The sequence below is a fragment of the Chiloscyllium plagiosum genome, unplaced genomic scaffold, assembly GCF_037043375.1.
Source record: "Chiloscyllium plagiosum isolate Xiang-an unplaced genomic scaffold, Cpla_swu_hap1 HiC_scaffold_1, whole genome shotgun sequence".
Taxonomy (NCBI): domain Eukaryota; kingdom Metazoa; phylum Chordata; class Chondrichthyes; order Orectolobiformes; family Hemiscylliidae; genus Chiloscyllium; species Chiloscyllium plagiosum.
In genome coordinates, this window is record NW_028270139.1 from 76,132,851 (window position 1) to 76,146,342 (window position 13,492).

Sequence of the window (13,492 nt, forward strand, 5' to 3'; positions counted from 1 at the left end):
AATGATAGACGTTAAGCTAATTGGTCTATTGTTTCCTATTTTCTGCCTCCCTCCCTTCTTGAATAAGTGTGTTATATCAGTATTTTTCTAATTCACTGAAATCTTTCCAACATTCAGAGAATATTATAAGCAATGGATCCACTCTCTGTGGGCTCATAGGATGTAGGCCATTGAGCCTGGAACTTGTCTGCCTTTGGTCCCAATAGTTTGCTCAGTGTATTTTCCCCGATGATGATGATTGTTCTTAGTTCCTCCCTTTCTTTAATCTTAGCATTACCTGTTACTATTAGGATGGCTGCAGTACCCTCCACCTGAAAATTGAGGCAAAATATTGGTTTAATATCTCCACTATTTCTATGCTACCAATTTTTAACTCCCCAGTGTCATCCTCCAAGGGACCAACATTCAGGTTTTTATATTCTTTTAGAAGCTTTTGTTGTCTATTTTTATATTTTGTGCTATTTTTTCATTATCTATTTCTCCATTTTTTATGACTTTTTAGTAACCCTTTGTTGATCTTTAAAAGTTTCCCAATATTCCAGCCTGCCACTTACCTTTGCATGATGACATGCCTTAGTTTTTGTCTTTATATTATATTTAACTTACTTGCTTAGCTATGGATGCTTGTTCCCCATCTTACAATCTTTTTGATTTCTGGAATGTATTTTCATTGGGAGAAATTGATTACCTCCTTAAATATCTGTCACTGCTCATCAACTGTCCTATCTTTAGCCTTCTGCCGGTCCACTATGGCCAGATCTGTAAGGTCTTTATAATTACCTTTGTTTGACTTCAGAACACTATTGTGGGATTCCTGTTTTTCACCCTCCAACTAAATTTGAAATTCTCGCAGGTCATGATGACTCAACACTGGAGGATCCTTTATTGTGACGTCACTAATTAATCCTACCTCATTACATAATGGCAAATCCAGGATAACCTGATGCCCAGTTGGTACTCCAATATATTGCTCCAGGAAACAATCTCCAGTACTTTCAATAAACTGTCCCCTGAGGTTACCCTTGCCAATTTGATTAATCCAGTCTACGTGCATATTAATGTCACTCATGATTATTGCTGTACCTTTCTTACAAGCCCCCCAGTGTTTCCTGGTTTCTATTGTGTCTCACTATGGGACTACTGTTTGGGGAACTTCCACCATGGATTTCTTTACTTTTATATTTCTTATTTCTACCTAGACTGATTTTATATCTTGATTTCTGGTTCTGATATAATTTCTCACCACAGAAAAGCAGACAAAGGAAGCACATGGTGAGGACAGTGCAGGAGAGAGAGAGAGAGAGAGAGAACCTGCACAGTTACCGTCTTTGCTGTTTGAATTCGTGTATTGCTGGACATCGGAGTTCATCTGGGAAAATTAACAAACAGTGAAATTCACAACTAATCTTGGAGGAACTGTTGGGTGAAGTTCACAGCACAGAATCAGATAAGTTAATTGTTGTTTTAAGTCTGTCCAAGAGAAAGGCTGCAGTAGTGAGTATAATGGATCCTTTCTTGATTATATGTTTTTGGAGATAAGTCTCTTGATTAAACTTAAAATATAAGCCATAGCAATTAATTTAACCTGGGGCAGTGTTTGTAGAGGAATAAGACGGTTTTATTTTCTGGGTCTGTGGATTGTGAAGGAGCAAAAACAGCCTTTGCAGTGATATCCGTTTTTTCCTCTCCAGACGTTCCCAACAGTACCCCTCCACCGACACTCTCATTCGTTTGGCCGAACTGGTCCTCACCCTTAACAATTTCTCCTTTGAATCCTCCCACTTCCTCCAGACCAAAGGGGTAGCCATGGGCACACGTATGGGCCCCAGCTATGCCTGTCTCTTTGTTGGCTACGTAGAGCAGTTGATCTTCCGTAATTACACCGGCACCACTCCCCACCTCTTCCTCCGCTACATTGATGACTGCATTGGCGCCACCTCGTGCTCCCGCGAGGAGGTTGAGCAATTCATCAACTTCACCAACACATTCCACCCTGACCTTAAATTTACCTGGACCATCTCTGACACCTCCCTCCCCTTCCTGGACCTCTCCATCTCCATCAGTGATGACCGACTTGACACTGACATCTTCTACAAACCCACCGACTCCCACAGCTACCTGGATTACACCTCTTCCCACCCTACCTCTTGCAAAAATGCCATCCCGTATTCCCAATTCCTCCGCCTCCGCCGTATCTGCTCCCAGGAGGAGCGGTTCCACCATAGAACACACCAGATGGCCTCCTTCTTTACAGACCGCAATTTCCCTTCCCACGTGGTTAAAGATGCCCTCCAACGCATCTCATCCACATCCCGCACCTCCGCCCTCAGACCCAACCCCTCCAACCGCAACAAGGACAGAACGCCCCTGGTGCTCATCTTCCACCCTACCAACCTTCGCATAAACCAAATCATCCGCCGACATTTCTGCCACCTCCAAATAGACCCCACCACCAGGGATATATTTCCCTCCCCACCCCTCTCCGCCTTCCGCAAAGACCGTTCCCTCCGTGACTACCTGGTCAGGTCCACGCCCCCCTACGACCCACCCTCCCATCCTGGCACTTTCCCCTGCCACCGCAGGAACTGTAAAACCTGCGCCCACACCTCCTCCCTCACCTCCATCCAAGGCCCCAAAGGAGCTTTCCACATCCATCAAAGTTTTACCTGCACATCCACTAATATCATCTATTGTATCCGTTGCTCCCGATGCGGTCTCCTCTACATTGGGGAGACTGGACGCCTCCTAGCAGAGCGCTTTAGGGAACATCTCCGAGACACCCGCACCAATCAACCACATCGCCCAGTGGCTCAACATTTCAACTCCCCCTCCCACTCTGCCGAGGATATGGAGGTGCTGGGCCTCCTCCACCGCCGCTCCCTCACCACCAGACGCCTGGAGGAAGAACGCCTCATCTTCCGCCTCGGAACACTTCAACCCCAGGGCATCAATGTGGATTTTAACAGTTTCCTCATTTCCCCTTCCCCCACCTCATCCTAGCTTCTAACCTCCAGAAACTCGATCGCCTGACCTGTCCGGACTTGTCCGACCTGCCCAGCTCCTTTTCCACCTATCCACTCCACCCTCTCCTCCCTGACCTATCACCTTCATCTCCTTCCCCACTGACCTATTGTACTCTATGCCACTCTCTCCCACCCCCACCCTCCTCTAGCTTATCTCTCCACGCTTCAGGCTCTCTGCCTTTATTCCTGATGAAGGGCTTTTGCCCGAAACGTCGATTTTGCCTGTCCTCGGATGCTGCCTGAATTGCTGTGCTCTTCCAGCACCACTGATCCAGAATCTGGTTTCCAGCATCTGCAGTCATTGATTTTACCTCTTTGCAGTGATATGTACTTCTTGTCAGATGTGGGAGTTTAAAGAGAGTTTAAGGGTTACTGCGGATTATATCTGCCATAAATGCTGTTGGATGCGAATCTTATCAGATCGAGTGGATCGGTTGGAGAGACAGATAGAAGTGATGAGGAATTTGCAACAGCAACAGTATGTGATGGATGGCAGTTATAGGAAGGGGGGAATGTCTCAGATACAATCACATAGATGGGATAGCTCCAGGAAGGGTGAGAGAAGTCGGCACCTAGGGCAGGAGTCTTTTGTGGATATGCTGTTTTGGTGTGTTGTTTCCCTGGTGCCAGGATCAAGGATGTCTCAGAGAGGGTGCAGAATGTTCTCATGGGGGAGAGGGGCCAGCAGGAGGTCATTGTCCACATTGGAACCAATGACATAGGAAGGGAAAAGGTTGAGATTCTGAAGGGAGATTACAGAGAGTGATGCAGAAATTTAAAAAGGAGGTCCTCAAGGGTAGTAATATCTGGATTACTCCCAGTGCTACGAGCTAGTGAGGGCAGGAATAGGAGGGTAGAGCAGATGAATGCATGGCTGAGGAGCTGGTGTATGGAAGAAGGATTCACGTTTTTGGATCATTGGAATCTCTTTTGGGGTAGAAGTGACCTGTACAAGAAGGATGGATTGCACCTAAATTGGAAGGGGACTAATATACTGGCAGGGAAATTTGCTAGAACTGCTTGGGAGGATTTAAACTAGTAAGGTTGGGGGGGACCCAGGGAGATAGTGAGGAAAGAGATCGATGTGAGATGGGTACAGCTGAGAACAGAAGTGAGTCAAACAGTCAGGGCAGGCAGGGACAAGGTAGGACTAATAAATTAAACTGCATTTATTTCAATGCTAGGGGCCTAACAGGGAAGCAGATGAACTTGGGGTATGGTTAGGAATATGGGACTGGGATATCATAGCAATTACAGAAACATGGCTCAGGCATGGGCAGGACTGGCAGCTTAATGTTCCAGGATACAACTGCTACAGGAAGGATAGAAAGGGAGGCAAGAGTGAGGGGGAGTGGCATTTCTGATAAGGGATAACATTACAGCTGCGCTGAGGGAGGATATTCACAGAAATACATCCAGGGAAGTTATTTGGGTGGAACTGAGAAATAAGAAAGGGGTGATCATCTTATTGGGATTGTACTATAGACCCCCCAATAGTCAGAGGGAAATTGAGAAACAATCTTGTAAGGAGATCTCAGCTATCTGTAAGAATAATAGGGTGGTTATGGTAGGGGATTTTAACTTTCCAAACATCGGCTGGGACTGCCATAGTGTTAAAGGTTTAGATGTAGAGGAATTTCCTAAGTGTGTACAAGACAATTTTCTGATTCAGTATGTGGATGTACCTACTAGAGAATGTGCAAAACTTGACCTGCTCTTGGGAAATAAAGCAGGGCAGGTGACCGAGGTGTCAGTGGGGGAGCACTTTGGGGCCAGCAACCATTACTCTATTAGATTTAAAATAGAGATGGAAAAGGATAGACCAGATCTAAAAGTTCAAGTTCTAAATTGGAGAAAGGCCAATTTTGATGGAATGAGGCAAGAACTTTCGAAAGCTGATTGGAGGCAGATGTTCGCAGGTAAAGGTACGGCTGGAAAATGGGAAGCCTTCAGAAATGAGATAATGAGAATCCAGAGAAAGTATATTCCTGTCAGGGTGAAAGGGAAGGCTGTAGGTATAGGGAATGCTGGATGACTAAAGAAATTGAGGGTTTGGTTAAGAAAAAGAAGGACGCATATGTCAGGTATAGACAGGATAGATCGAGTGAATCCTTAGAAGTGTATAAAAGCAGTAGGAGTATACTTAAGAGGGAAATCAGGAGGGCAAAACAGGGACATGAGATAGCTTTGGCACATAGAATTAAGGAGAATCCAAAGGGTTTTTACAAATATATTAAGGACAAAAGGGTAACTAGGGAGAGAATATGGCCCCTCAAAGATCAGCAAGGCGGCCTTTGTGTGGAGCCACAGAAAATGGGGGAGATACTAAATGAATATTTTGCATCATTATTTACTGTGGAAAAGGATATGGAAGATATAGACTGTAGGGAAATAGATGGTGACATCTTGCAAAATGTCCAGATTACAGAGGAGGAAGTGCTGGATGTCTTGAAACGGTTAAAGGTGGATAAATCCCCAGGACCTGATCAGGTGTACCCGAGAACTCTGTGGGAAGCTAGAGAAGTGATTGCTGGGCCTCTTGCTGAGATATTTGTATCATCGATAGTCACAGGTGAGGTGCCGGAAGACTGGAGGTTGGCAAACGTACTGCCACTGTTTAAGAAGGGCGGCAAAGACAAGCCAGGGAACTATAGACCAGTGAGCCTGACCTCGGTGGTGGGCAAGTTATTGGAGGGAATCCTGAGGGACAGGATGTACAAGTATTTAGAAAGGCAAGGACTGATTCGGGATAGTCAACATGGCTTTGTGCGTGGAAAATCATGTCTCACAAACTTGATTGAGTGTTTTGAAGAAGTAACAAAGAAGATTGATGAGGGCAGAGCAGTAGATGTGATCTATATGGACTTCAGTAAGGCGTTCGACAAGGTTCCCCATGGGAGACCGATTAGCAAAGTTAGATCTCATGGAATACAGGGAGAACTCGTCATTTGGATACAGAACTGGCTCAAAGGTAGAAGACAGAGGGTGGTGGAGGGTTGTTTTTCAGACTGGAGGCCTGTGACCAGTGGAGTGCCACTGGGCCCTCTACTTTTTGCCATTTACATAAATGATTTGGATGCGAGCATAAGAGGTACAGTTAGTAAGTTTGCAGATGACACCAAAATTGGAGGTGTAGTGACAGTGAAGAGGGTTACCTCAGATTACAACAGGATCTGGACCAGATGGGCCAATGGGCTGAGAAATGGCAGATGGAGTTTAATTCAGATAAATGTGTGGTGCTGCATTTTGGGAAAGCCAATCTTAGCAGGGCTTATACACTTAATTGTAAGGTCCTGTGGTGTGTTGCTGAACAAAGAGACCTTGGAGTACAGATTCATAGTTCCTTGAAAGTGGAGTCGCACGTAGATAGGATAGTGAAGAAGGTGCTTGGTATGCTTTCCTTTATTGGTCAGAGTATTGAGTACAGGAGTTTGGAGGTCATGTTGCGGCTGTACAGCTGTATTGGTTAGGCCACTGTTGGAATATTGCATGTAATTCTGGTCTCCTTCCTATTGGACAGATGTTGTGAAACTTGAAAGGGTTCAGAAAAGATTGACAAGGATGTTGCCAGGGTTGGAGAATCTGAGCTATAGGGAGAGGCTGAACAGGCTGGAGCTATTTTCCCTGGAGCATTGGAGGCTGAGGGATGACCTTATAGAGGTTTACAAAATTATGAGGGGCATGGATAGGACAAATAGGCAAAGTCTTTTCCCTGGGGTCGGGGAGTCCAGAACTAGAGGGCATAGGTTTAGGGTGAGAGCAACGTTTTCACACAGAGGGTGGTATCTGTATGGAATGAGCTGCCAGAGGATGTGGCGGAGGCTGGTACAATTGCAACATTTAAGAGGCATTTGGATGGGTATATGAATAAGAAGGGTTTGGAGGGATATGGGCCGGGTGCTGGCAGGTGGGACTAGATTGGGTTGGGATATCTGGTCAGCATGGACGGGTTGGATTGAATGGTCTGTTTCCATGCTGTATATCTCTATGACTCTTTTACTCTATGACACTGATCTTGTCCTTTACTCGCAAAGCCACATCATCCTCCTTTTCCATTCTACATTTCCTCCAAAGCACTGAGTAGACTTGAATGTTCAATTCGGTGGAAGTGGGTATGGCGGATGCTGGAGATTACAGTCAAGGTTAGTGTGGTGCTGGAAAAGCACAGCAGGTCAGACAGTATCTGAGGAGCAGGAAAATTGTTGATTCGGGCAAAGGCCCTTCATCAGGAAGGATGGGCTTTTGCCAGAATCGATGATTTTTCCGCTCCTCAGATGCTGCCTGACCTGCTGTACTGTTGCAGCACCACTCTAATCTTGGATGTTCAATTCTTCAACCTGATCGCTCTGCAACCATGACTCAGTAATCACCACCAAATCATACCCATTTGTCTTCCTTTGTTTTGTTAACTCATTCATTTTGTTCTGAATGCTTCATACATTTAGATGCAAGGTCTTTTGGTTGGTTCTGTTATCAAATTTCCTTACTCTTGTATGATTCCTTGATGCGATATGATGTTCACACGTCCTTTTTATTTTCTGATAACAATTGGGCTCATCGCTAATTTGCAATCTTGTCTTCTCCTTCAACTGTGATCTTCTAATTTTCCAGGTAACTGAACCCAGCCTGTTAAATTTAAATAGAAATTGGTTGAAAAACTTGCAGATCTGGCAGCATCTGTCACAGGGAATCAGAGTTAGTGCTTCAGGTCCAGTGACCTTCTTCAGAACTAATGGTAGCTAGGAAAGGATTCATATTTGTGTAGAAGATGTGGTGGGGAGAAGGAGGAGAGTATATGATAGTTGGAGATAGAGCCCAAAGAGAGAGAAAAACAGTTGGACAGACAAAGGAGTGATTAAAGGTCAGCCTGGGGGAATGAATAGCTGCTAATAGAGACTATTAGTGGCTGACAATGGACCATGTGGAGTAGCAGCCCATGTGATGACAAAGCTTGGTGTGTGGGGGTGGGGATAAGGACATGGCCTCAAGCTGTAAAATTGCTGAACTCAATATTAAGTCCTGAAGGTGCAGGGTTCCCAGGTGGAAAATGAGGTGTTTTCTTCCACCTTGTACTGAGCGTCACTGAAGCACTACAGCAAGCCTGAGACAGAGATGTTGGCCAGCGAACAGGGTGTTGTGTTAAAGTGGCAGGAAATTGGACGGTCAGGGTTTTTTTTGTATACAGAATGTAGGTGTTCTGTGAAGTGGTCATCCAGTCTATGCTTCATTGCCCCAAAGTAGAGGAGACCACGTTACGAACAATGAATACTGTAGATTAGATTGAGTGAAGTGCAGGTAAAATTTTGTTTCACCTGCATGGTGTGTTTGGGCCCTTGGATACTGAGGAGAAAGGAAATAAACCCCAGCAGGTGTTACACATTCTGCGATTGCAGGGGAAGGTGCTGTAAGGGTGTGGGGATGTGTTGAGAGTGAATTAAAAATCTATCTAATTCCTCCTTAAATTTACTCACTGTTGCAGCATCCACTGCACTTTGGGATAGCAAATTCCACAGATTCACAGCCCTTTGGGAGAAATGGTTTCTCCTCAACTCTGTTTTAAATTTGCTACACCCTTATCCTAAAGACTATGACCTCTCATCCTAGAATGCCCCACAAGAGGAAGCATCCGCTCCATGTCTATTTTATCCACACCTTTTATCATCTTGAATACCTCAATTTGATCTCCCCTCATTCTTCTAAATTCCAGAGAGTATGTCCTAAACTGTTCAATCTCTCTTCATACGACAAATCCCTCACTACTGGGATCAATGTAGCGAACCTCCTCTGAACTGCTCCCGATGCCACTACAGCTTTCCTTAAATAAGGTGACCAAAGCTGAGGTCTGTGCCAGATATTCTGGTGTTTCAGTTGCTATCCAGGACCTGATGGTCAATGATGGTGTGTCCATCACATGGCCAAACCAGCTTGAGCATCCAACCTGCAAACCTTTCCAACACATCTGAAATTCTTCAGCTCTGTAATGGAAAGAAAGTTGGAACTTATACCAGCATTATCCATAGCTCCACGGCTGTAAAACTGCATATTGCTGAAGCAACTTGGACTCTCTGAGTGACCTGTAATGCAACACCTCTACTTGGGAATAATTGGGCCATTATACCTATTTCTATGAATCAGAATAAGCTGTTGTTACTGTTGGTTAGTTGTTACTGTTGGTTACATGGAGAATCTGGGAGTTAATACTATTACTGTTGGTAATGGTGCAATTTTAGTAATTTCAGAGTTAAATTCTCTCCTGCCTCTAGATTCTTGTGACTCCCTCTCCTATGACTTTTTATTTTGCTTTGTCATTTTTTTTCTTCTTAAATATGGGGAATGAAACTGTATTCCTGAAGAAGGGCTTATGCCCGAAACGTCGATTCTCCTGTTCCCTGGATGCTGCCTGACCTGCTGCGCTTTTCCAGCAACACATTTTCAGCAATGAAACTGTATACAATACTCAGACGTGTCCTTACTAACACCCTGTATAATTCTAACAAGTTGTATCCCTTTAGTATAACTGGTTTTAGCTTATATGCAATGGGTAGAATTTAACGTCACTGATACTTGTCCATACTACCGATGGGAGAACTGTGAGGAAACCCACATTATTTCTGTTGGCGAGGCACAATTGAATGTCACTTAACTGACCAAAATCAGGATATTCCCACGATTCAGGATTCGGAGGATGGAAATCTGCCTGCTGAGAGATACTGGCCAATCAGAGAGCAGCAGTTTTCCTTGTCAGCAGTGTCGCTGCTGCCTGCTGCACTACACAAACTGCTGCAGTGAATTTCTGCACTCAAGTGCATGAAATTGGATTGGTGTGGGAAAGGCCAGGTGGTTAGCTTTCACTGACCACCCCCACCGTCCCGTCCCCCCCCCCCCCGCAACCTCCCCCTTCCCCCACCCCCCTTTTCATTTCTTAGTCCCTCAGTTGGACCGATAAATGCTTTTGGAAGAGGGGCCACCTCCAGAAGGCACCACATAAACCCAAAAGGAAGAGGATAGCAGTGCAACTCATATTTAATCCCTGGATCTCTTCCTCGTCTTTTTGCACAGAGTTAAAGTCCAATGTTTTGTTTATTTGATATACAACTATACAGAACTGAAATGTATTTGTGACAGTGTACATATATAAAGAGCTTTTGTATGAATAAAGAATATTTTAAAGATCTTTTAAAAAATTCTGATGGGGTCATGGATAATATATGCCTTTTGGCTCAACAATAAATCTAATGCAATGATATCCCGATGAAAGAGGTCATTTTTATCCAGGGACAGCAATCTGTCCTCTGGGTGTATGGGGATGGGCAATAAATATTGGCCTAGCCAGTGATGCTCACATCTCATGAACAATTTTTTAAAAAACTCCCCTGTGGACAGCTTTCTGCCTCCAAAGTAATGATGGGAGGTTTTCCCACCACACGAGATGGAGTTGAAGACTCTCCCAAGATTAAATGGGCAAAGCCATCATGTTTCTTGTCACATTTAATCCAGTCCAATGTCTTTTAGCTGTACTTAATGTGTGGTCAACCTTTCCGATATTTACCAATCCCACTCAATTTACTAGCGGTCCTCTCTAAATGTGCATTGCCTCAAAGTATCTTCAACAATATTGATGTGAACTGTAGAATCAATGAGTATTTTATTTACCAGTGTCCTGTCTAATATTTATCTCTCAATCAACATCATTTAAAAGAGAGATTATCTAGTCATTATATATGTTTATGTGGGTCCTTAGTATGTGCAAATAGATTACTGCAGTTCTATGGTATCACAAGATCCTTACAGTGTGGAAGCCGGCCATTCGATCCATCGAGTGTGCACTAGCCTCTGAAGAGCATCCCATCTATTCCCTGTAACCCTGCATTCCTGTGACTAATCCACTGAGCCTCCAAATCCCTGAACACTATGGGCAATTCAGCATGGCCAATCTACCTAACCTGCACATCGTTGGACTGTGGGAAGAAACCAGAGCACTTGGAGGAAACTCACGCAGACACAGGGAGAATGTGTAAACTCTACACAGTCAGTTGCTCGAGTGTGGAATCAAACCCAGGTCCCTAGCGCTGTGGGGCATCAGTGCTAACCACTGGGCCACCGTATCACTCTGTGTTGCCCACAGCATGAGTGTGACTAATATCAAATGCATTGCCCTGTAAACCACTTTGAGACATACAACTGTTTTCAAAGGCATACTTGCTATAAAAGTTGCTTTTGTTTAAAAAAAAATTCAATGAGGAGAATGACACAACTTGAACAGGACAATGTACTTTATGGTAAGGTGCTTCAGAAGGAGGTGAGGTCAATGTATGATTTGATGATGAGATCAATTCCATCACTATTATGATGTAATTGGGATAAGGAATGAACTGTAAAGTGAATGCATTAACCCATCATTCACCAATGGCAAATCTGCAGAAAAAATTCTCTGTATACTAAAGTGACAAGTGTTCCTTGCCTTCTGTGGCAGCTTATACCAGAAGGGAGTTTAGGGCAGTTCCATGTCACCAGTGCATATCCAGATGCCCTGAATCTTGATGAAGTTTGCCTGATCTCCAGCATAATTGTAATTAACTCTCCACAGAAACTTGAGAAATAGTGTAACTAGCTAAAAACCATTTGTCCATTGGCTTTGCTCTCTATCTGTTGTATTTACATAGGGACATAGGAACAGGAGTAGGCCATTCAGCCCCTTGAGCCTGTTCTGCCATTCAATGAGATCATGGCTGATCTGTGGCTTAACACCATACACCTGCCTTTGGTCCATAACCTTAAATGGCTTTGCTTAACAAAAACTTATCTCTGTCAGATTTAAAACTAACAACTGATCCAGCATCAACTGTTGTTTGTGAAAGAGAATTCCAAACCTGTACCACCCTTTGTGTGTAGAACTGCTTCCCAACAACTCTTCTGAGTGGTCCAGTCCCAATCTTTATACTGTGCCTCCTAGTTCTAGAAACTCCAAACTGTGAAAATAGTTTATTTTTATCTACCCCGTCTTTTCCTCTTAAATCTTGAAGTCTGATCAGATCACCCCTTAACCTTTAGAGAAAACTGATCTAATTTGTATAATCTTGCCTCATAACTTAACCCCTGAAATCTTGTAATCCCAGGAGAGTAATGTTACTGTCATTCCACTAAATTCCTTTTAGTATAAGCCTAACCTACTTAATATATACTCATTGGAAAGTGCCTCTATACCTGGGATCAGCCTGATGAACGTTCTCTGGATTGCCTCCAATACTAGGATACATTTCATTGTCACATAGAAACATAGAACGTAAGAGCAAGAATAGGTCATTTAGTCCTTTGAGCCTGCTCTGCTATTCAACATGATCATGGCTGATCATTCAACTCACTCATCTATTCCTACTTTCTCACAAACACAATGATGCCTTTGACCCTAATAAATATACCTGGTGTCCTCTTAAGAACATTCAATGTTTCAGTTTCAACTACTTTCCATGATAGAGAATTTCACAGACTGATCATGCACTGAGTGCAGAAATGCATCCTCATTTCAGTCCTAAATTGCTTGCCCCATGTTCTTAAACTAAGACTTCTGGTTCTGGCTCCCCAGTTAGAGGGAACGTTCTTCCTACATTTACCCTGCCAGTCCTGTTAGACTTTTATAAGTTTCTATGAGAGCTCCCTCATTCTTCTAAATTCAAGTTTGGGTGGCACGGTGGCACAGTGGTTAGCACTGCTGCCTCACAGTGCCAGAGACCCGGGTTCAATTCCCGCTTCTCTGTGTGGAGTTTGCACATTCATCCCGTGTCTGCGTGGGTTTCCTCCGGGTGCTCTGGTTTCCTCCCACAATCCAAAAATGTGCAGGTTAGGTGAATTGGCCAGGCTAAATTGCCCGTAATGTTAGGTGAAGGGGTAAATATAGGAGAATGGGTCTGGGTGGTTTACGCTTCGGCGGGTCGGTGTGGACTAGTTGGGCCGAAGGGCCTGTTTCCACACTGTAAGTAATCTAATCTAGTCTAATCAAGTGAAAATAGTCCTAAGTGATCTATTTTCTCTTCTAATGTCAGTCCTGCCATCCCAGGAATTAGTCTGGAAAACGATCATTATATTTCCTCCATAGCTAGAACATCCTTCCTCAGATAGGGAGACCAAACCTGCACACAGCACTCCAGGTGTGATCTTACCAATGCCCTGTATGTTGCAGACAGACTGAAACTGTGCTTGAATCCTCACACTATTAAGGCCAATACATCAGTTGCTGCCTTCACTCTGCACTGCAATGCATACTTACTTTCAATGACTGGAATACAAGGACACCCAGGTCCTGTTGTACCTCCCTTTTCTCAATGTATCACCATCACCTGCCTTCCTGTTAAGTGGGTAACCGTTCATTTATCCACATTACACTGCATCTACCATGTATTTGCCCACTCACTCAACTTGGCTAACTCACACTGAAGCTTCTCTACATCCTTCTCACAGTTCACACTCCCACC